At 33.9% G+C, this 23,376-nt stretch overlaps 1 protein-coding gene and 1 long non-coding RNA gene across 3 annotated transcripts in view; both read right to left on the bottom strand.

Annotated features, from left to right (window-relative positions):
- LOC129940345 (histone-lysine N-methyltransferase trithorax) overlaps window positions 1-23,376 on the bottom strand; it is a 144,005-nt gene that overhangs the window by 100,399 nt on the left and 20,230 nt on the right. The window lies entirely within an intron of this gene.
- Window positions 4,407-8,709, bottom strand: LOC129940346 (uncharacterized). Its single transcript, XR_008780667.1, has 3 exons — window positions 6,491-8,709; window positions 6,285-6,421; window positions 4,407-6,232 (listed from the first exon to the last, which is right to left on the bottom strand). It is a non-coding gene; the product is annotated as an uncharacterized LOC129940346 (long non-coding RNA).

Genomic DNA, 23,376 nt, shown 5'->3' with positions numbered 1-23,376 from the left:
TGTAGCTGAAGAACTCAGCTGTGGCCTCTTTTAACAACCCTTTTACTAATTTGTATTCGGCCAGTGAGAAACACTGGACCGAATAATTCTTTTCTTTTTCATTTAATAGTTTAATTAGAAATTTGCCCTTAGTGGCCGACTTACATACCTGTTTTATGTCGTCCAGGTCAACTCTATGGGTCCTTATTGGTGGTATTTTTTCTTTCTTGGCCTGTGGTTGTTGCTGGTGCTGCTTCTGCTGCTGTTGTTGAGGTTGCTGCTGTTGCTGTTGCTCCTGCTGCTTCTGCTGCAGTTGTTTGGCCTTAGCCGAAGTCGATGGGCCCTCGGACATAGGGCCTGTCACTTCAGATGTCCTCTTTTTATTTTGCTCCGCTCCTGTGTTTTTGGGAGCGGGCTTGGCTTGTATCTGTTTTTGCTGCTGTAGTTGTTGTTGCTGTTGTTTTTGCTGCTGTTGTTTTTGGGCTGCCTCTTGCTTTCGGCGCGCCTCTTGTTTCAGCTTTAGCTGACTGAGGAGGGGCTCTATTTCCTCCTTGAGCTTATTTAGGCTTTGCTCGAACTGGCTGATGGCTGCCTGTTTGTCTTGTAGGGCCTGCACCAGTTCTCTTTCATCTTGGAGGTCCGCCGCTACCTCCAAAGCCTTGTTCGTCTGCGGGACTGGCTCTGGCTCCGATAGGATTAAATCCTTATTCGGAGACCTGAAGAGCCCCTCTCCACCTTCGGACATGTACTCTGTTTTCTCAGACTCGGCGTAGTCTGAGAACTCACTCTCGGTGGTAACTCCTTCCTTACCCCGGTCCATGTCTTTTCGCATATCCCGCCGCTTAGCGGAGTTGGCTCTCTCCACTTTATTTGGGCTATGCTTCTTTAGCCTCCTCTTTTGGTTTGTTGTTGCTGATGTCGCCTGGTCAGATGTTGTTGCTGTTGCTTGTGGTACTGTTACAGGCACCACCGTAACATCGCCTGATGTATTGGCAGAGGTATCTTTCGATACCCCCGCTTTCTTCTCCTTTACCATTTGCTTCTCTTCCCAATCGATGAAATCAACAATTTCTCAATTGTGAAAAAAAGCAATAATGTTCCTCGTTGACTCTGCCTGGGACTCGAACCCACGACCCTTCGCTTTGTCTGCAGACGCCACCTCCACTGGACTACCGATTTGTTATTTTAAACAGTGTTACACTGCTAGTTATTTGTCAAACACTACAAATGCACTTTCTTTTTAAATGAAATTAAAAAATCAAATAACACTTGTATTCACTTTGAAAGTCAAAGAACGACTGAAGGGATGACCCCCTTAAGCATGGTATATCGACAGACGGGATGGGAAGTTATCAGTGTGGATAATTAAAGCTTGTAAGAATACATCAGAGAGAAAAACACGAAACAAGAGAACTAACTTCGACGGTTGCTCTCTTTTTGCCTACAAGCTGCGATTTACACATAAACTTGCACATGTATTAACTCCATATAAAAAAAATGTGGGGAACAAATACTTATGCAAGATGTGCATACTCCCCACATTTGAAAAATGGCGACCACCTTTGAAAATTGGCGGATGTAGTCAGCTGTTCAGCGGTGTTCAAAGAAAATTCAAAATTGTGGATGAACAATTTTTTGGTACTCTCATTGTGTTCGCTTGGGAGTAATAATACCGCAAGGCGAAAAATTTAAGTTGTTTTTGTATTTTTTAGGATATGTTAGAATAGTAAAAACTCATGTTTTCTTGTCAAAATGCAAGAGCAAAACAGTAAAAAAAAGACCACGGCTACATATAAGCTTCTCAGTAAAATGTGTGAGAACCCTGAAATTGTCAAAGGATTTACTAAAATAAATTGGGAAAAAGTGGCCGAATTTTGGAAGAAGCTTACGTTGCAATTATTTAGAGCAGGACCGCCGTTGAAGAGTGAGTTGAAGTGGACAAAATTAAGAACAAAGTTTTTTTTGGCTTACTACCGATTAAAATAAAAACATGTGCTTAGGTGTTGACCGATCAGAAGCGCTACTTCCGGACGAAAAGAAGGCATCAGCAAATAAAGTGCATCAAAAAGGTACAGGTTGGAATGAAGGAAATAGTTGAGGGGTAGGTAGTTCGCAGTCTTTTGGTTTGGCTCATCCCCTAGTGCCAAACAATGCGAATATGATGACACATTAAACCCGAAAGTAGTACAGTGCGTTGAAGCTAGTTATGCTTGAGCGGCATTAAAATGATGTACCGATCATTAGACCGTCTAGGTGACATAAACAAAGAATTGTTGAAAGAACAAAAGAGTCATAATACAGGGGTGGAATAGGCGATAGTTGATTGTCACTGTTTTGATAGTCAATTTTGATTATCAACCTTTCTTTGTTCTGTGTAAAGTGATCGCTAAAACTTTACTATTTGCTGGCAGCACTTACCTAAGTTTGGGAGACTGTGTACAAATTGCAACAGGGATAAATGTCATTTCGATCAGCTATTGTGTTTATTGTTTATTAGGAAGTTCCAAGTTGCTTTATTCCTTAACTTTTTTGTAGTTATTTCTCGTTCTGGTGCTCTAATAGTACATTTGCATTGAAGTATACATTACTGTTCACTTATTTTTATTTTAACTTTCATATATTTTCATTTTTTCCACTAAATTTCAAATTTAAAGTGGAGCTGTAGTCCACAAATATTATCTTTCTCATAAAAAATTAATAAAAATTTATGAAAGGGACAACTAAATAGCTGTCACCAACAAACCATAGTAAAAAAGTGATAGTCAATTTGATAATCACCTTACGTGGAGCAAAATCATCAATTTTGATGGTCAACAATCAATAATCACCTTACGCGATTCCAACCCATATATGGAAAAACTTCGTAAACTGAGAAAAACCGTAGAATCTTAGAGTTCGAAGAGCAGAAGATTGAAACTATGCGAAGGAAAGAATAAAATGGCACCGCATTCTAAAAACACGATATTTGTCCAAAAAAGTCTTAAATAATGTTTTTATAAGGCAAATGCTGTGGTTTTTTACCAAGATAATAAGGCTGACTGAATTTAAAATGAAAGTTGTAAGATTATTTATTATTTTAACCACTTGAGATAAAACCATTGAATAATTACAAATAGAAGGGACACCGGGCAAATCCTGCTCTAGATGGCTAAACTAATTGCTCATAAGTCGCTAGTATCGCACGGCGAGTTATTGAAACATTTTACCGGTCTATCAAATACAACACCCAATTTTACAGATTTTAATTTTATACGAAATTTACTTATATTTTTTTATGGTCGAGGAAGATACCGGAATATTGTTTTTCCTTATATTTGGATTGAAAAACAACAACAACTGACTGTTTAGGTATGTCTGTGAAATGTGGCATTTAAGGCCAAATCACGTTCGCTGCAGAAAATGTATTTTTTTAAATTTCGTTCTCATTCATAAAATGAAAATGATGTTGGTGCTTGCATGTGATTCGGTCTGATGATAATTTGTGAGTTTTGTTGTGTTTTTCTTCAATTTTTGACGAATTAAACTTTACTACAAAGTTTGCATTGCAAATGTACATAGATATTTAACTATAGGCAAGTAGGTATATTGTTTAGTTAAATGTTTGCTAGGTAATTATTTATTACATATAGGTAGGTATTGATATGCACAATAATGTGTTTGACATCTGATAAAATTTTGAGAAAAATCTAGTTGACAGTATTTTTTATAAAAAATAAAAACCTAAAAAAAAATTACTCAAGGTTGGTAAAAATTGAATATCGACTCAAATATTTTTTCAAAACCTTGAGATTAAGGCTTTAACCTTTTTTATCTTATAAGAAATATAGTTTTCAACATTCTGAAAAATGTTGAGAAAAATCGAATTGACAGTTTTTTTGGCAAAAAATAGAAACCTGAAATAAAATTCATAAAAGCTGGTAAAAATTGATTTTCGACTCAAATATCTTTTAAAAGCTTTGAATTATTGGCTTTAAACTACTTTTATCTTTCAAAAAATATTGTTGGAAACATTTAATAAAATTTTCTTTTCAGAACTTTGAGATAATAAAAAATAAAGCCTAACAAACAAACAATACTAAGACTTGGTAAAATTTTTCTTACAACTTAAAAAGCTTTTAAAAATTAAGTATATTATCTACCAATTCTTTTATGTTTGCAGAAAATATTTTTTTTTATATACAAATCCAACAGTCCGTTTTTTCATAAAAAAATATAATCCACAAGAAAGCTCTCGAATTAATTTCATTCATAAAATTTGTAAAAATTTAATAAATTCTACTTGAATTGGTGAAAATTTGTATTTCGACTAAAAATCTATTTAACAAAATTAGATTTTCAAACTAAACTATTTCTTTATATGAAAAATATTATTGATAATTTTAAAATTTTGTAAGAATAATTCAACTAACAACTTTTTTAAACCCAACACAAAAAACTACAAACTTTTAGGCAGCATAAATAGACAGACAAATTATTTCAATAATAGACTTTCTGCGAGAGCTCTAGGTACAATTTTCAGAGCAAGGGTTGAAATATTGAACTTGAATTATATTCCGCTTCGGTCAAATCTACCTCTCCTTTGCAATTATTGTAACAGAAATGAGCGTGACGATATTTACCACTTCATAGCTGTTTGTCCGATACGACAAGAAATTCTAAGGCTCTATTTTCAACATAGTGTCTTCTCTAGAGAACAAATGTTTGGTGTAATGAACGGATCCGTCGAGTGGACAAATGTCTTCATGTTCTGTGATCATGCTTTAAATTATCGAAAAAGCTTTTCAACATTTTAATCTTTTTTAAATTTTGTTTTCCTTAAAATAAAAAGTGTACTTTTGAAGCTTCTACAAACATTGCACAGTAATTTTTAGATAATTTACGAATTCTTATTAATATTATATTCGAATTGACGAAATTTTATTAAATGTTCACTTGCTTCATGGTTATTTCGACACAAGGACTCTCCATATATGAAGTGTGACATTTGCTTTTGTCCATAAACAATTTGCATAAATCAGAAATTTTTCTTTAGCACAGATTTTGCAATATATTCTACAAAATATGTTAAGCACATTTCATCGTCATTTGCATTTATTCCATTTCAATTATTTTTAACGTCTTTGGATTTATTTAAGTTAGGCATTGCAAAAATAGTTTAAAGTGCTATAAAATATATTATATGTATTTAATTTTAGTTAAAAAGTTTTAAAACCTTCAAATGCCTTTACTGACGAAATTTATTTTTTGAGTTATCATACAACATGCACTTGGCTATATCGTACTGTCATTCACAAAACTATGCATTCGTTAAATGGTATATCTACCAGTACCGATAACAAAATTCATGAAAAAGTACCTAATTGCAATTTTTTCTATTTGGAAGAACAAACCTCCATGTAAACGATTTGGTAAATCAATTTAATCGAATCTCCAAAAGAGAACAAAAATAGTAAGAAAATGGAATTTGTTTAAACTCGAAATATGAATAGTATCATTTACAATACCTAATATTTTTAAATGTAGGTATGCCTATTCTTTTTTATGGCGACACGAACACACCATTTAACGTGTATGTAGAAATTATTGTCTTCATTCATAAACTATATACAAATATTTCAAAAAGATCCCAAAAGGGTTTTTTCATACCTTTTGAGCAATGGGATATTATATAAGTTAGCATATATGAAAACCAATTTCATGAAAATGATATTCAAGCTACTAATTGTACTCACTGGGTGCTCATAAGTCGCTGGTGTCGTTTGAGCAATGTTCGGTGTCTACTTCTATTTGTAATTATTCAATGATAAAACTAAATTTAAAATCCATTTTTAGTTTTAAGACAAGAACTGTAAATTTTTATTTTTAGGATATAAGATTATGTTGACATATGTTTTTTAATAAAAGAAATCAATTCCAATTTTATGAAAAATTTGTTTTGTTGTAATATAAGAATACTTCAAATTTAAATATTAGAACAATTAAAAAGAATTTTTGATGTCTGTGCGAATGAGCTGGCTAATTGCAAAATAGCTTCAGTTCAATCCATTGGTTCGCCCTTTTTTCAAACGGATCCGCTTAGCCTTATACATCAATGATAGAGTTTAAATAAGCTAAGTCACTTTTATAGTTTATGCAAATGTTCCTGCATCTGCACCTGTTTTAAAGAACACCTTGGTTTTCTCAATTATATTACTACACCGCGAGTGAACTTCATTATATTTTTCTTCATTTGAACCACTACTACCAGCATCTTCTAGAAACAATTAATTTAAATACAAGTTCAAAACATTTTTTTTTTAAGTTACCTAACATTACTGCGGGTTTGTATATAATCCTGCTCCACTTTCACTCTAAGATCACTGACATTCCAAATGAATAAATCGTGACAAGCTCCGAGTTGCGTTGCATCAATGAAACGAATCATTTTTACACTGTCGCATACCTACATATATTAAATGATGTAAGTATAAGTAGGTATTATTATTCATTGAATGAAATAAATTTAACTTACAAGTAAAACATTCAAACTACAATGTCCCTTTCTGTTTTAGAATACATGTTTGATTGATGAAGGAGATACGATGTTCAATACAGCCTATAACACTAGGTAGCCTGTACTTGAAATACAAATATTGAGTAATTTTTCGTTTTTCCTCCTGCGTTGGAATTTTTATTCACTGTACGCAAAGTACCTGTTCAAAAACCTCTAGTTCGTACTAGGCTGAAAGAAGATTGTGCCAAACCAACTCCTTTTTGGTGGCCACCCTCTGCAAAAAAAACGTAAACATGCACCTAGTTTCACAATTGGTGGTATACCAAATTTTTGTTTCGCGTAGGGCAAAGATCTGGTAAGCACATTCAACAAATTCTTAAATGCTGCTTTGTTAAGCTTGTAATACTAATGGTATGCGAAAAAATAAGCATTAATTCCTTTTGACGCACATTAAAAGTATTTTCATTCATACAAGGACTCACGCATTTCTAAAGGATTAGAGTGATCCCTTAAATTTCTCCGAATTGCTCGTTCTTCAATCATTTGTGCTTCCTCAGACAAGATACGCATCGCTATGCTATGCATACTTACCAATTATTTATAACAAAATCCTTTTTTTTTCCTTAAATTCTTTTTTTACAATTGTCAAAACAAACAAAAGTATTTGTTCGAATTCAGAATGCTGATTAATCTGTTTACTGTCTGAATACGTTAAATCAGCTGTCTAAAAATAGGTGTTTGTTTCACATAATCAAATAAGAATTGGGAGGCACTACTAGCTGACAAATAATTGAAGCACAAACTTCTATTACAAATACACAAATGTTTCGGGTGATTTTTTGTATTGTGCAAACTTCTGGAAGTGTCTGTCAAATTGCAGTTAGGGGATGGTGTGGTCTGTGTGCTTTAGAATTAATTCTAAATACCTAAGAATTACAGAGTGGCCGAGGGAAATAGCAGAGCTTGCAGTTATTTGTTTCCGAAATATATCAAGCGGTGTTAGGTAGAGGACGGTATCGAGTGCTGCAGTTGGGATCGTGAAAGCGATCCTCTTATACATAGGCAAGCTGAAAGTTGGACTTTATTTATTCTGACGCATTCGTTGTAGCAACGTCTTCCTCTTAATAGTATATATAAATATACATATATGACTGTTTTCGGAAGTTATGGATGGCTGCAAGCCTTACTCCAGTTGATATCAGAAACCAGCTTTTTATGAATCCAATCTTACCTCTTATAAGATATTCTGAAGTTGTTTATTCTAACGTTGATTCTTTATCCCAATGTAAAATTCAAGTAGCCTTAAATGATTCGATTAGATGCATTCATGGAGATACATTTAATCACCATATTGATTTGTAAAACTGTATATTTTTACATAATTTGTAAGCAACTAAGACTCCAATGTAAATGTATGAAAAATATATTTGCTCGTTCACGTAGAACTTTCTAATTATATCACGTTACGACTATTTTAATATCTCTCGTTTACTTTTTAGACAAATAAGAAACTATACAGAAGTCTCATCCCTATAGAAGAAAATGTCCCATATATATAATCAATGCTTTTGATTTCGCATATTGGCTTGCCAGTATGCCTGTTCAAAGCTATGTGTCAAAGAAGATCAGAAACAGTTTTTGTTTCGATTATCTTTTGGTCCCGATGTTACCATATTTCAATTATTATTGTTCAAGCGATGTAGGTGTTTCATGCTATTTATTATTGAATTTGAAAAAGTTGTTAATTTTCCCATGTTATATTTTACTATATTAAATAAAACAATATACACACGTTGGAAATACATTTTTAGTAAGTAAGAAAAGGTAAGTTAATTTAGTTAGTTAATTTTAAAAATAATTTGTATGTATTATACAACTTTCTTAAAAAAAAAAAATTTTTATCGAGATTTAAAAAAAATACTGTAGGAGAATGTGTAAACGCAACAAACAGACAATATCCAAGCTGGTTTGATGATTCCGATGAATGCTATGCACATAAAATTGACATCATAAATTTTTTAATAAAAGTCTTACTTTGGAAAAATTGTAAATGGGTTATTGACACAAAAGATAAAAGGTATACAAATCCTAGAACTAAAATAAAATGAATGTTTAGAACGCGTAGCTCAAAGAAAACACATAAGCAAAGATAATTTTATAAAAGATCAATAACAAAATAAATAATTATAACTGCTTGAGATATTTTATATTGATTTGCCAAGGCCAAAAATTGTCTTTTAAACTTTTTATAAAACCACTTTTTATAAAAACTTCTAAACAAACCTTAACAGACCTATTAAAACATCCCAATTTACTTTTTTTTTAAAAAAAACCTACAGAAAACTACTAAAAACTGGTAAAAATAGGTTCTACTAAAGCATCTTGAAAACATAGATAAATATTGAAAATATAGATTAAAATAATAAGTTAATCAACCTATAGTTTGTTCCTTTAATTTAAAAAAGTATTAAAAATACGTGAAATTGATTTTTAAACTTAAATATCGGGTAAAGAAGAAAGAAAAAATTGTTTTGACCACGTACAAATGGTTGTTATTAAGATTTTGTTAAACTTTTGTCTTACAGAAAATTAAAAACCTTAAGCAAAAAAGAATATTAAAAATTGATTTTATAAATTGAATTGAAAAAAAAGATATTGACTTCAAAGTTGTTTTATCCCATATAAATACTGTTGTTAATGTTTCATAACATTTTAAGATAATGTTTATTTTATAGAAGCCGAACATCTTTCAAAGTATATTAATTTAACTTCTCGATACATCTATTTCCACAGAAAAAAGCTTAAACTTACATTTTTGCATACTTATGTACTTACTAATACAATTTTTCTAAATAAAAAAAGTAAAATTTAAAAAAAGTTAAGCGGGCATCAATAGTAAGTTATCAGTGTGGGTCACATGCTAGCCTCTTTTTTGTACCGTATCAAAATTATTTACATGAGTACCTACACCTGTTTAAGTTCACAAAATGGACAGCAAAAATAAAAATAAGGAAGGCAACCAAAACTAAGCAACATACGCGAGTTATGGTTCATATATAATTGTTTAAGATCGAAAGAAATAAAGCGAAATTAAACTTTGTACAATTTGATTTTATTCTTATCCTTATAATATTTAACATCGAGATCAAACTATCGACTGACTGTCGTAACCTCAGCATATATCTTCCAAGCGTAAATACAAATACATACAAATTATTTTTAAAATGTCTTGCAACTAACTTTTCTTTTCTTACTTTCTTAAATGTATTTTCATCCTGTGTATATATTTTGTTTTATTTGACGTAATAATATATAACATGGAAAAATTAATAATTTTGGTTTTAATTTTCATTTCAATAATAAATAGCATAAAATACCTACATCGTTTGAAAAATAATAACTATAATATGGTAACATCGGGACCAAAAGATCATCGAAACCAAAACCAAAGACACTCTATATATCCGGAATCTTTCTTACGTTTCACCCTCCAACACCAATTTGTTTACATTGATATAATTGTAGTTTTTATAGTTAGACACATAGCTTTGAAGAGGCATACTGGCAAGCAAATATATGAAATCAAAAACAGCTTTTTGTGCTTGACGATTAACTGACAAAAAGCTTTTTTCAGGGTTATTCATTTTCCGGATTCAAAAGTAAACGCAAATAAAACACATATTAAATATTTTTTTTTATGTAGCCCTACAAAAACCAGTGGGGTAAAATCGCCTGATCTTGGTGGACAGTTGATATTGCTACGACTAAAAATTACGCGTAAAGGAAATGTCTTAAAATAAAGCCATATTCGCTCAATTTGTGTGGCATGTGGCACCGCCTTGTTGAAACCACATATTCTACAAGTCGTATTCTCCAATAGCAGACAAAAAAGTGGGTTATCATATGACCAGTACGCTTCGAATTGACGGTGACAATCATTCCATCGTCGTTTTTGAAGAAGTAAGGTCCAATCACACGTCCAGGATTAAGAGCTCAATAAACAGTGAATTTTTGTGGATTACCACATACCCACAGAGTGAAAAATGAATGCAAATGCCTACGAGATAAAACCCAACAATGATGCTCAAAAGACACTTCATATAATAATCAAGACTTCTCTCACTAGTGCTTTTGGGCGTTTTTCTTTTTGAACTCAGAATAGAGCTCTGCACATATTCATAGCTTATCTAGCATGCTATGAACATCCTACGAACAAAGCGTTATGAGCGTTCAGAATTATTTTTGAAACATACCTGAACACTCAAGCTGTCACTATTTGATACTTCTATTTATTTCTTATTTTCTTTAAAAACAAGAAATAAAATTAGGACCTTAAATTAAAATGTAAAAACTAATTATAATCAAACAAGAATTTGATTTGACTTTACTGGAGAAATTAAAAGGACAGTCATATATCCTGTCCATTTCAAGCCTCCTGAAATAAAACCAAGACTTTAAAAAATATATTTTGTTTGTTATTTCTTATAAAAACTTACCTTCTGCACTAGTCCGACTATTTTCATGCGACATTTTAATTGTTTGATTTTTTTCTTCAATTTCACCTGTCAAATGCTTCTGTTTAGCATTTAACATAAACAAAAAAAAGTCACCAAAGTGCAACAGCAATCAAAGCATCGCTGAAAGTTGAAACAAAGTAGGAAAATAACCACCAGCTAGAAAAACTGCCTCTGTCAGTTTTCAACGGCGAATTTTTTGAGTGGCCTTCATTTAAAGACTGACCCCACCTTTTCCCACCACTTCGGCTAAGCGGCAGGCCAACAGACCAAAATCTCAGGAGCGGAGCAATTTAAATAGTCACCGCCAGCAACAGCAGGCCCAAGTATTGAGGGCCCAACAACCTCAACAAAAGCCAAACAACGGCTACAAAAGGAGCCAAAACATACGCATCAATAACAAATCCTGCAGCAGCAGCAACAGCAATTGCAGCGGAAACAGCAGCAGCAAAAACAGCAGCAGCAGCAACACCAGAGACAACCACATCCCAAGAAGGAGAAGGTGCCACCAATTAGGACTTACCGGGTTGACCTGCAGGACTTGAAACAAGTATGTAAGTCGGCCACTAAGGGGAAAATTTTCAATATACATTTTAAACGAAAAAGAAAAGCGGTATTCGGTGCAGTGCTTCTCACAAGCTACTGAAAGAAGTGCTTAAGCAGACCACCGCTGAATTTATCAGCTTCACGCCGAAAAGCGAAAAATTTAAGACGGTCCTACTGAAGGGCAAATGAGCTCCGTGAAAAAGTCACCCACGATCTCGATTTTATTGGGGTCAAGCCTTTCACTACGGTAAATTCCAGGCGAGGAGGTTATAGGCTGCCAATGTTCCTCGTAACATTATCGCCCAAAAAAGTTTTGAGAGTGTGAAGGAAATTAAATCCCTCGACTATCAAACATTACACTGGGATACACTAGCTATAGGGGTTGCCCTGAGGTCCAACCAAAGAAGCAAAAACAGTCCAGTCAAAAAGCCGAAGGAAGTCGAACAGTTCGACAGGCTACAACACAAAAATTCGTGGATCCCAAATTCTCTTACGTCCAAATGGTGTCAGAGAATAGGAACACGAGACAGGCTCCACCACCGCTTGTCCCAAAGGCTCCTGTGCCTAAGGCACCAGAGCCTGACATTGTAGTCTTGTTGTTGAGCATTCAAGGTCAACTAACAGGGCTGCAAAGTCAGATAAAGGAACAAGGCAAAAGGCTACATCATATCTACTCTTTGTTGCCTGGCCTGGCGCAATTTAGACAATAATGGGCAAAGCAAGCCATTGTTGTATATACTTTATAATATGCTTAAAGGTAGAAAGTTTGTTTTCATAAGTGGCAATGTTACTTCTACCACAATATTCCTAATTAACACCAGCGATCTGATAGATAGTCTTACAAAGGCAATTGCGTACGCTTACGATCTAATTGCGTACGGAACATCCCGAAAGGTTGAGGTTATCAGTTCTCATCGTGACGTTGTGGGGTACACTCGTGTCGAGAATTTTTGCATTGACAGATATTTTATGATAAAAAATAATAAACCATTCGTCTGTCCAAACTGCAATAAAAAGAGAAGAGATTCTCTTCGTCACTCTCCACCACAAACTCAAATTAATTCACTTGTGTTGCCTTCATCTTACTCTCAATGTGATAGTAAACAAAATGACAACCTTAATTCTCCCGACCCCCCACTGCATCTCGTTACTCCACTAGCACCCGCATCAACTTGGCAAGCTTTCGTGGTTTACGAAACTTCTTCATCCTCATCTGCCCCTGTCTCAAACACACCAACATTATCAGCTTCACCAACGCCAAACACACAAAGAGCTAATTCAAAATCAATAAATACTCTATTATCCACATCATTAAAACCTATTATCAGCTCCAGCACCAGCATCAGCATCTCCGCAGACAACACCACTAACACCTGCTTCAGCTTATCAATACAATACAGCGCATCATTCGTCGTCTGTTCTACACCCATCACCTTCTTCTCCACCGCCTTCATTATCACAAACCCATGCAGCAGGAAACTACAACAACTTAAAAAAATCACACTTAAAATGGTATACAAAGAGATTATCTCAATGAATAGAGAGATAATTTCTCTGAAAGAGACCAACAGCAATCCTCTATCTATGATAAGTAAGCTGGAAGAGGAAAATTGTAGCTTGATGTCCAAAGTAGTGATGTTGCGAATAATTGCAATTGCGGATTATTCGCAATAATTCCAACATCCGCATCCGCATAAACTGATGCGGAGTTTGTTGCGGATGCGGATTTTAATTCTGAAGCAATGATTAATTTCTCCAATCAGTTTGTCAATTTTATATGAGTTGCTGCTGCGGATATCCCATTTTTTCCCGTTTGCAAACATTGCTCTAACGAAAGTTGTTTCTTTGCTTCTTGTAAAGGTGTTACATTTTTTTCTTAAAAGTAAAATCATGTTTTTAAGAACATAACAAACAATTTTGTACGAAAAAAAAGGTACTAACAAGCTATTTCAGAATTTTATGTTTATAAAAAAATATTATACCGGCATCTTTTTTCTTTTTTTTTTAAAGATTTTTATTGTTGGCGCTCTCAAATAAAACAAACTCTTCTGGGTGCTTTGACTTCAAGTGGGTTTTCAACGAAGAAGTCGTGCGTCCTTTTCGTGAGTATGTTTTACAACATATTTTGCATTCGAATTGTCAGGATCATTTTCTATTTAAACTAAAATAGATCCAGATGCTGCTTTTTGTTGGTGGCGACATTTATGTTCTGTATCTGTATCATTTTTTCACTTAATATATAAAAATAAACTGTGTCCTCTGGCCACTTAGCAAGAGCTTTTATATCCTCAAATCTGTGACCACTGAACATTGCATATGACTTGTTGCTTTTGTCGTCGCCTTCTTGGGACCGAGATTTGTTAACTATAAATTTTTACTAAGGTTGAAAGGGTCGTTTTAATTGATCATGATATAGTATGCCGTGCTGTTGGTATTTTTCCGAATTTGAAAAAAAGCGTTAATAAACATCCGCATCCGCAACAAACTCCGCTTCAATTTATGCGGATGTTGAAATTATTGCGAATAATCCGCAATTGCGGATGCTGATGCGAATATTCGTAACATCCCTAGTCCAAAGTAAATAATCTTGCCAACAAAGTAAATTTTTTACAAAAAAAAAAATCTAAATAAATGTGTTGACATTGTTGGTTTACCAAATACCAGAACGAGAGTGCATTAACCTCGACTGTTAAGCTTCTTGCAGAAGGTATAGGTGCGAATATAACTGCGAATGACATTAAGCATTGTTATTTAAAATCAATAAATATGTGTGAAATTCAAGACTTTGTAATGTAAGCAAAATATTTTCTCTATTCAACGAAAAGGGCATTTATATTCTTGTATATTTGGTGACGCGTATAGGAAGAAACCTATTTTTATAAATGAAAGCCTAACAATTTTTAATAGATTGTTGTTCAATAAGGCTAGACTAATTAAAACGTAAAATGTATAAAAGTGTATTTCACTCTGATTTGTATAGTGATAGTTTTGTTACTGTTCATCAGTATATTAGAAGATTGCGTAAAAATTTTAATTCATTTTTAACTAATTTTGAATCTTTCGTTAATAAGCCTGACATAATCTTCTTAACTGAAATCTGAATTTATGATCATGAACAAAATTTCTTTGATATTCCCGGTTATGTGTTTCATGCTAAGTGTAATAATAGTAATGAGTCTGGTGGTACTGCTGTCTTTTTTAGGGAAGAATTAAATTGTGAGTTTATAAACACAGATCTTTTAACTTCGGATATGATTCAGATTTCTCTCACTATCAACTCTGTTCAACTAGTTTTCGTGTGTTTTTGTAGATTTCATCATGTTAGTGATAAGGAGCTGGAATCTATTTTAAATGCTATCAATTCTGAAAATGTGCTTATTGTGGGTGATATCAACATTGATATCTTAAATGAATCTTTGTCTGTAGATATTTGAGTCGAAAAACTATTTTTACCAAGTTTAAGTATCTTTTTCTTTAGGTTTTTATTTTTTGTCAAAAAACTGTCGATTCGATTTTTCTCAAAATTTTTCCGAATGTTGAAAACAATATTTCTTATAAGATAAAATTAATTAAGCCATAATCTCACATTTTTGAAAAGATATTTGAGTCGAAAATCAATTTTTACCAACTCTGAGTAATGTTTTTTAGGTTTTATTTTTTATAAAGGAAACTGTCAATTCGATTTTTCTCAAAATTTTACCAAATGTTAAAAACTTTATTTTTCGTTGCACAAAATTGTTTTAGAGATAAAATTTATTTTTTTTATTTATAAGATTTATTAAAAAACAGTTAATTGGATTTTTTTCAAAAAATATATTTGTTTGGTGTCACGTTACAATATATTATATAAAATTTAATTCAAGTCTCTAGCGTTTTTGTTTCGTAATATATTTAGAGTTAATGTTCACCTTTTTTTTTAAACTGGTATGGTAAAAAATATCTCTTCTGGTTCTTGAGCTATGGACAACGAAAAAACGTCGCGAACGTACGGACGTACGTCCACACGCACGCACAGACATCTTTCTAAAAATCTTTTATTTCGACTCTAGGGACCTTGAAATGTCAAAATTTTCAATTTGACAAATCGGACCCCATAAGGACCCATTACAATAACATCCCATGGGAAGTTAAAAAAATATTAAAACAATAACAAATGTAATTAAACTTTTTACAATATTCAAGTTTTTAAAGAAGAAAGAAATTTATATTTTTGTAAAATTAATTACGAAAGGTCAAGCCTTTCAGATTTAATTAACAAACTCCCTACAATATGAAACAAAACTAATGAAATACAGAAAGAATTGTAGGTAATAAAAGATGGAGCAATTTTATTAAAAAATAGTCACACTGTGAATATTGATAAAATAAATGGAATTTATTTAATAACATTTAACGAAACTGTTCACATAGATAATAAGAATTATACAAACTCTACTCAAAATACTAAGTTACATAGAAACACATGCCATAAATGATTCTGTTGTTGAATCATACACAATAGACCCAAACACTGAGCTTAGATTCGAATTTGAGAATATGAATAAATAAAGCTACATAAATATAACAAAATCAGTCAGTAATTGAAACTAGTACCATAAGTGTAATTATTGTTATTATTATTTTGATAGCCTTACTTTTTGAGAAAAAAATAATTAAAATAAACAATAACATATCGATGCAGCATATAATCGAACCAACGTCAGCTCCACAAGACGATGACATTGAAAAAAGGAAACATATTGATGAATCGGGGCGATTAATTTTGAGTTATAAACACTCAACTGTATCAAAACAGTAAGAAGACAAAATACAACAAACAGGATTGCTAATAATCTACAAACATATCCTATAATTATATAAAACAAATACATAACAGATATTTTATGATCAACCAAACAAGATATTAAATAAAAAATCATCCTATCATAATAAGATACAAAAAAGCAACTAACAACCAAACGAAATAATAAATAAGATAAAAGTAATTAACCAACACCACCATAAACCCTGAGGACAAGAAAAGCATTTGATTGGACCTGTTGTTCCCCTATTGACTGAAATTCAGGCGCGTTTGAGTTCACTGTCACTTGAAATGCTTTTGTATTATTTTTTAATGCCTGAGCAGATGTACTGACTACAGGATGTTGTTGTGTTCTGATGGACCGACAAGCTTGAACAAGTGGCCGTAAAATAAGCAATTTTCGCAAACTTGGAGCCTACGAACAGTATTTTTTTGTCGCGTAACGTCCATATTTAAGAAACGTTGGCACTTTCTCAGCGTGTGCTACCTTGGTTGCACACCTTGCATATCAGCTGCTCTACAGGGTTCGCTTTCGCTGCTTGTAGATACGGCTGCTTAACACCTTTCCTTTTGCTGCTATAACACGTTGCCTTATCTTTAGTCCGATACAATGCTTCAAGTTCCTACTGATCCACAACTTCGAGAGTCCGAAATTTTGCCCCTAAAAAGTCAGTAAAATCTCGATAATCTTTCCTATTTCCTAACTTGTCTTCCCAGTGTGTTTGGCTAGTATTCTTATGCTTCTGGAAAAGAAATCAAATCAGCACCGTATCCCCTTTCCATATTTTCCCTGCAAGGAGACGTTCTCTTCTTGTGGACAATAGATCTCGAATCCCAAAAACAGTTGGATGATACAAAAAGGGTTGTCCAAAAAGATTCTGCATTTAGATATAAACAAGTATTCGTTTGTGATCGTACCGTTTCTTCAAAAGATCCCACGCTTTCTCATAACTGGCAGGTTCATTTGCCAAAACCACCTAAAATGATCGCATTAAATGCAATTTGTTGATGTCATCGAGGACTTTGTTATGGTCAACAAGACCTTGAAACATTTCGTAAAAAGCACGGCAGGTGGTGTATGAACCATTAAACTTCGTTTAGTCGTTTTGTGGAAGTCGGATTCCCAATGATGATGCAACACAAGAATGGGGCGGAACACCCGCGGTTGCTGGAGCCACAATAATTGGCGCGGATTTCTCGATAGCATCAACCAACTGCCCGATATTCTAGGTAAAGTTCGTTAATCTGATCATACACTACACTAACTCCTCTTGTTTTAGGTTCGCTTCAAATAAATCTACTCCAATAATAGCTTTGTGGTAGGATTTCAAAGTCAAAATGTCATCTTGCAACTTGCTCAAACGTCCCAAACCCTTACGCTCTTTTGGTGCTTTCTTAAAGTTGATACGATCTCTTATTAATTTGATTGGAATAACCTTTTCGAGTTTTCCGTATTTGTAGCCTTTTGCTTCTGCCATAGGAATTACTAATTATTGTATGTATTACAACAGGAATTGCGAAAAAAGAAGACAAGTTTACAACACGTAAATAAAGCCTTACTGGTTGTCTGTTGCTGCTGCCGTCTTAACTGGTGAAAAGCTGATGTAGGAGCCTTCGCTGGTCTTTGATGATTTAGTTTTTAAGTTATTTATGTTTGAATTTAAATTAAGTAATTTACTTTAGTTAAAATTTATTACTTTAAAGTTTATTTTTTAGGAAATCGTTAAAATTAAAAAAAAGAAATCACTTATGATAAAATTGTATGCAAATTCAAGTTTCGTGGCTACATATATGAATATACAGAGGTAGTCAAGAGTATTTACACAACAAGCTTTTTTAGTGCACATTCAATTGGAAAAGCTTTTTCTTATTGTTGTTTTTGTTGTAGTGCAACAAAATGCTATGTTGTTTTATGCCTTATTATGCCTTAGCGACCATAGTCTATTTGGTAAGGGCAGGAAACAAAGCAAATGAAGTGATGATTAGCGGTAGTCAAAAGTATTTACACACATTTTTATTGCGTCAAAATTATTTACACAATGCAAATTAGCATTTATTTTTTCATTTAGTTTGAGTAAGAGCAGTCTTTAAATTCTATTGCCTTAATAACAAACTTAATGTGCTTTAAAATTTAAAATTTTATAAATAAAATGCTGAAAACAAAGGAATTATCCATTGAAACTTGATCAGAGATCGTTACCAAGTTTAAATGTGGGATTTCGGCTATGGAGTTAAGTAAAAATTTATATAAAATTTCAAGGAAAACTGTTTATAATTTAGTTAAAAAGAAGGAAACGAACAATTGCTCGGACGATTGAAAGAGAACTGCGAGGAAACCGGTAGGCACAATCATACAAAATCCCACAGTAAGTCGCGTTAAGGTTGTAGCAGCATCGAATATCAGCTTATTGGAGATAAAAAAAAAAATGATCATAAACAAGTACGTTCTGCACAAAGTGATCGTTATTTCTGAAAACAACAAAGCGAAACGCCTTTCAATTGCCTTGGAGTACATCCAAAAGACTCCACAGTTTTGGTATAATGTGTTGTAGACAAATGAGGCTGCATTTCAATTCCAGGGCTCGTTTAGAATACACTTTATACATTTACAACGTGAAAAGAAGAAAGATGCAGTTTAGCCGCTAAACAGATTCGGAGGTGGCACGGTGATGTTTTGGACATGTTTATCTTACTACGGCTTTGGAGATTTGGTACGAATTGAGGGCACTCTTAAGCAGTCTGGGTATACAACAATCTTAAATGACCATGCCTTTGTATCCGGCAATAGGGTTTTTCCAAGTATCGACTGGATTTTACAACACGACCATTCTCCATGTCATAAAGGATGGTTGCCTACAAGACTTTTAAGGGCAATAAATCAAGTTGTTCTTCTAAACATTATTTAAAATGTTTAGGCTTTCGTCAAACGTCAGAGGACAATTGATAAGAACCGAAAACGCAATGACACAATTGCTGAAATAACCGAAATTTGGTCCAAATTAACAGTTGAATTTGCGCCCAATTTGGTTGGATCAATTCCAGCCAGATATTTGGCAGTTATTGATGCCAAAGGAGATGTAACCAATTATTTATAATTAGTTAAGCTAAACTTCAAAATTTAAGAATTATTATTAATCTGGAGCATGATAATTAATTAAAAGTTTTGTGTAAATACTTTTGAGGCAATAAAAATGTGTGTAAATACTTTTGACTACCGTTAATCATCAGTTCATTTGCTTTGTTTTCTGTCCAATGAACCGTTATCCTTACCAAATAGACTTCAGTCGCTAGGGCATATACAAGGCTTAAAAGAAAATAGCATTTTGTTGGACTGAAAAAACAACAACAACAAGAAAAACCTTTTTCAATTGAACGTGCACAAAAAAGCTTGTTGTGTAAATACTTTTGACTACCTCTGTATGTATGCATATATAGGATTCATTTTAAATTCGATCTTTTTTTTAAATGTTTTAAGTTCAGGAACTCACTGCACACACTTATTGTTTATTTGTTTTTTAAAGCCAGTTCCTTAAAATCGGGTCAAAGGACCATTGTTCCCGTATTCAATAATTAAAATGTTATATATATTATATATAAATATTTGAATTGATATAAGACAAAAGAAAAGACACAACTTCTTTGTTCAATTCGTTTTATTCGTTTATTATATGACAAAGCAAATATATGACTTTTGTCTTATGGATCTTGTGGAATGTATCTGCAACTTCAATGTATGCCGTGTTTTGAATATGTTAGAGAAAGGTAAGTAGCACCCTTGTATGTTCGTTTAAAGAGAATTAAATTTAGATCCATTAAAATGTATAGAATAGCTTAATACTTTCGATGGTAACTCAGAGGATTTACTAATATTTTTAGGGAAAGTAGATAATATTATACCCACTCTTAACGAATATTCAGATCAATCTCAAAGAATGTGCATAAATATATTAAAAAGTAAATTTACTGATAAACCGATCCTAGCAACTGGTCAGATATAGAACAAATGTTTAAATCCATTCTTAATTTTTATCTTAATTATTGTCATCCCTGTAGGTATTCATTTCTTTTCTTTTCTTCTAACATCCGTGTATTCACTTTTCTGTATCTATCTATCCTTTTCTTTATCCATGCATTTCATTTAAATCTTTTATAATAATCTGAATCCCAAAGTATAACTCGTCATGATCGCACGGTCGCAATTTGCTAGTAAAATTAAAAAGATCTAAAACTAACTTTCTTGTTGAGACAATTTTTTTTTACTCGGAAATTAGCTGTCCAAAGGACAATTATCAGAAGTGGGAACAAACAAAATAAGGACCTAAATAAATGTACAGCAAGCGAATTAAAGGGAATTCTTGCCAAGCTTAAGGACAAAACAACGGGCAGTAAACTTGAACTAATTAATTGTTTGAATAACTACCAGTTTGAAGAAGTGCAATAGGCTCAAGAATCAGTCGCGTGCGATAGTCAATTATAACATATGTAAGTGAACTCCCTCGTTCATTGTAGTTACTGACCCAGCAACTTACTACCGTCATCCAACTGTCGTCGAATGTGCAAAGGGACAATGCGAGGCTAGTAAATGACGTGGAGGCAGCAAATAACAACGCGCAAACGTGCTCAGTAATTTCTAAAGTTCAGCCCAACGAAACATCATTGAATCCCCAAAATGTAACGGAGTCGGAAACAGCAAAACATCGCAAACAAATAATCCCGTCGCTGCTAAATCAACCGTTATGCCGCCATCACGAACAATACAAACGAACACTAACTCGAGAAGAAATTCCAATAATGCAACCGTCCTGCTCTAATACCCTAACAACCAATTTTCTGTCTATGCCATTGTTGGCAACACAAAAGCCACCGACATGTGTATTGTGTATCCAAAGTGTGTGTGCCCGAAAGCATTTCTGTTTCTCCTTCGTCAGCTGGAGTAAATAGAGTCACGAATGAGTTACTGTATTTTCAAAATAGAAAATCAACACAAGCCGAGTTGCCGTCCGCACAAATATTAACATTCGGATATGTAATAGAAGTCTTTCTTCCACACAATTCGTCGTACCGTGTGGATCAATTAAAAATCGCGTATCAGTGGAACAAAGCATCCGTTCTGTTCGCAGTGCAATGTAAAATGAAAGGGGCTGCAAAATTGTGGATCAACGCACAAAGTATTCTCTTTTTTTTAAATCATGGCCTTGTGATATTAATACAACAGACACGTACACGTATCGACAAATAATGCAAATGCGCGTAATAAGAGGTGAAACGTTAATTGAATTCTATTATAAGAGTGTTGCCCGTCGGTCGTCGGGGGTGTCTCGATGATAACGCAATTATAAGTTATGTAACTAACGGGCTGTACGACGAAAAGTTGCGTAGAAAGCTGTCGCCCTGCTCGTTCCCAAAGTGTTGCGACTTGCTGAAGAATCTGAACCAGGTGTGCGCGGGTGAAAGTCCTCGTGTGAATGCACCACTTTAAGCTCAAGCTCCACAGGCGTAATTCAGTAATCAACCACGAGAGAATTCGGGTCCTATGTGCTATAATTGTCTGAACGCGGACAGTTTTCAAGACATTGTAACAACCTCAAAGAAAACCGAGGTGTGAAAAATGTCTGACAACAACGAAACGAAAAATTGTCCCTATCAAAGTAGAGCCCCAGTTAATACAATCACGAAGTGCTCGTCAAGAAACATTGAAAACATTTGTTATCAAGAACTTAAAACTTGTTGCATTATTTGACTCCGGAAGTAGCTTCTCGCTTGTACGTAGAAAATTGTCCGCGAATTTTAAAAATAATATTGTTCGTGCAATGAAAAACTCGTTGGAGGCGAATTTGAGTGTCGCGAAAAATTAAAGGTGGCGATTACAATTGACGGGTCTGAATCTAAAAACGAACCCGTGGTCAACGATGATGAGGTGATATCGTACGATGTTATAATTGGAGTCGATGTTTTAAGTAAAGGCCGTGTCGTAATCGAAAACAGACATTGGGAAATAATCGCGCTTGACCATGAAAAAATCGACTGGTGATCAACTCTCTGCAGAGGAGAATCATTAATTAATCGCTCTTTTGAATTCATTCGCTGGTTGTTTTGGTTACAATTTAAAAGACCTTTAGTGCACGTCCTTGAAAATGCAAATTAAGCTCACGTCAAACAAATCGATCGAAAAAAAAACATACGCTATTCCTTGGAACAAAATTGTTCAGGAATTACTTGATTTAGTCCTAATTCGTCCCGCTACATCCCGCTACCAAAAGATATATAGGTACCAGCCACGGACCGAAGCCTGTTAAGACGATCTGGGGAGCATCGTAACAGAACCCCAGTCTATGTTGAGAATATGGAAAGACCACTTTTCCAAATCATATAATTCCGCTGAAAGGGAGATAGAACCACTCAACCTAGGCTACGAAGATCTACAATTCCGCCTACCCGACCTCGACAATATGAAGATGCTGGAGCTGACTTTCATTATAATCATTATTCAAAGCAGCAGGCGATGGCTTGCTAGGGAGCCAGCACTAACTCTGCTGCAAAATATGGTGGGAAGAAAGCATGCCCGATAAGTGTACCCAATACATAAGAAACGAGACCCTCTAAATTGCGCCAACTGCAGAGACATCAGTCTCCTGAATATTGCATACAAGATCCTTTCCGCCGTATAATGTGAACGTGTGAAGCCGTTCGTCAACAAGTAGATTGTTCCTTATCTGTGTGGCTACAGAACAAATATTCACACTACGGCAGAATACACGCTGCTCTTTCTAGCTCGGAAAAGGTCTCAATTATGCATTTGATGTCAAAAATGGTTTTAGACAAGGCGATGCACTTCTTCAACATGGTTCTGGAAAGAATTGTGCAAAACTCAACCGTTAACACTAGGGGCACAATATTCCAAAGTCCATCCAAGTACTCGGATACGAAGATGATATTGACATAATTAGAAGATCAAACCGTGATGTCAGTGGAGTAGTTGGACTTTGTCTACCTAGGCACCGCTATAAACTCAGACAAGGACACCAGCGCTGAAATCAAACGAA

This window comes from Eupeodes corollae, chromosome 1 (assembly GCF_945859685.1).
Source record: "Eupeodes corollae chromosome 1, idEupCoro1.1, whole genome shotgun sequence".
Lineage (NCBI taxonomy): Eukaryota > Metazoa > Arthropoda > Insecta > Diptera > Syrphidae > Eupeodes > Eupeodes corollae.
The sequence above is the reverse complement of the archived record's forward strand: the minus strand, read 5'-3'. Positions and strand labels throughout refer to the sequence as shown.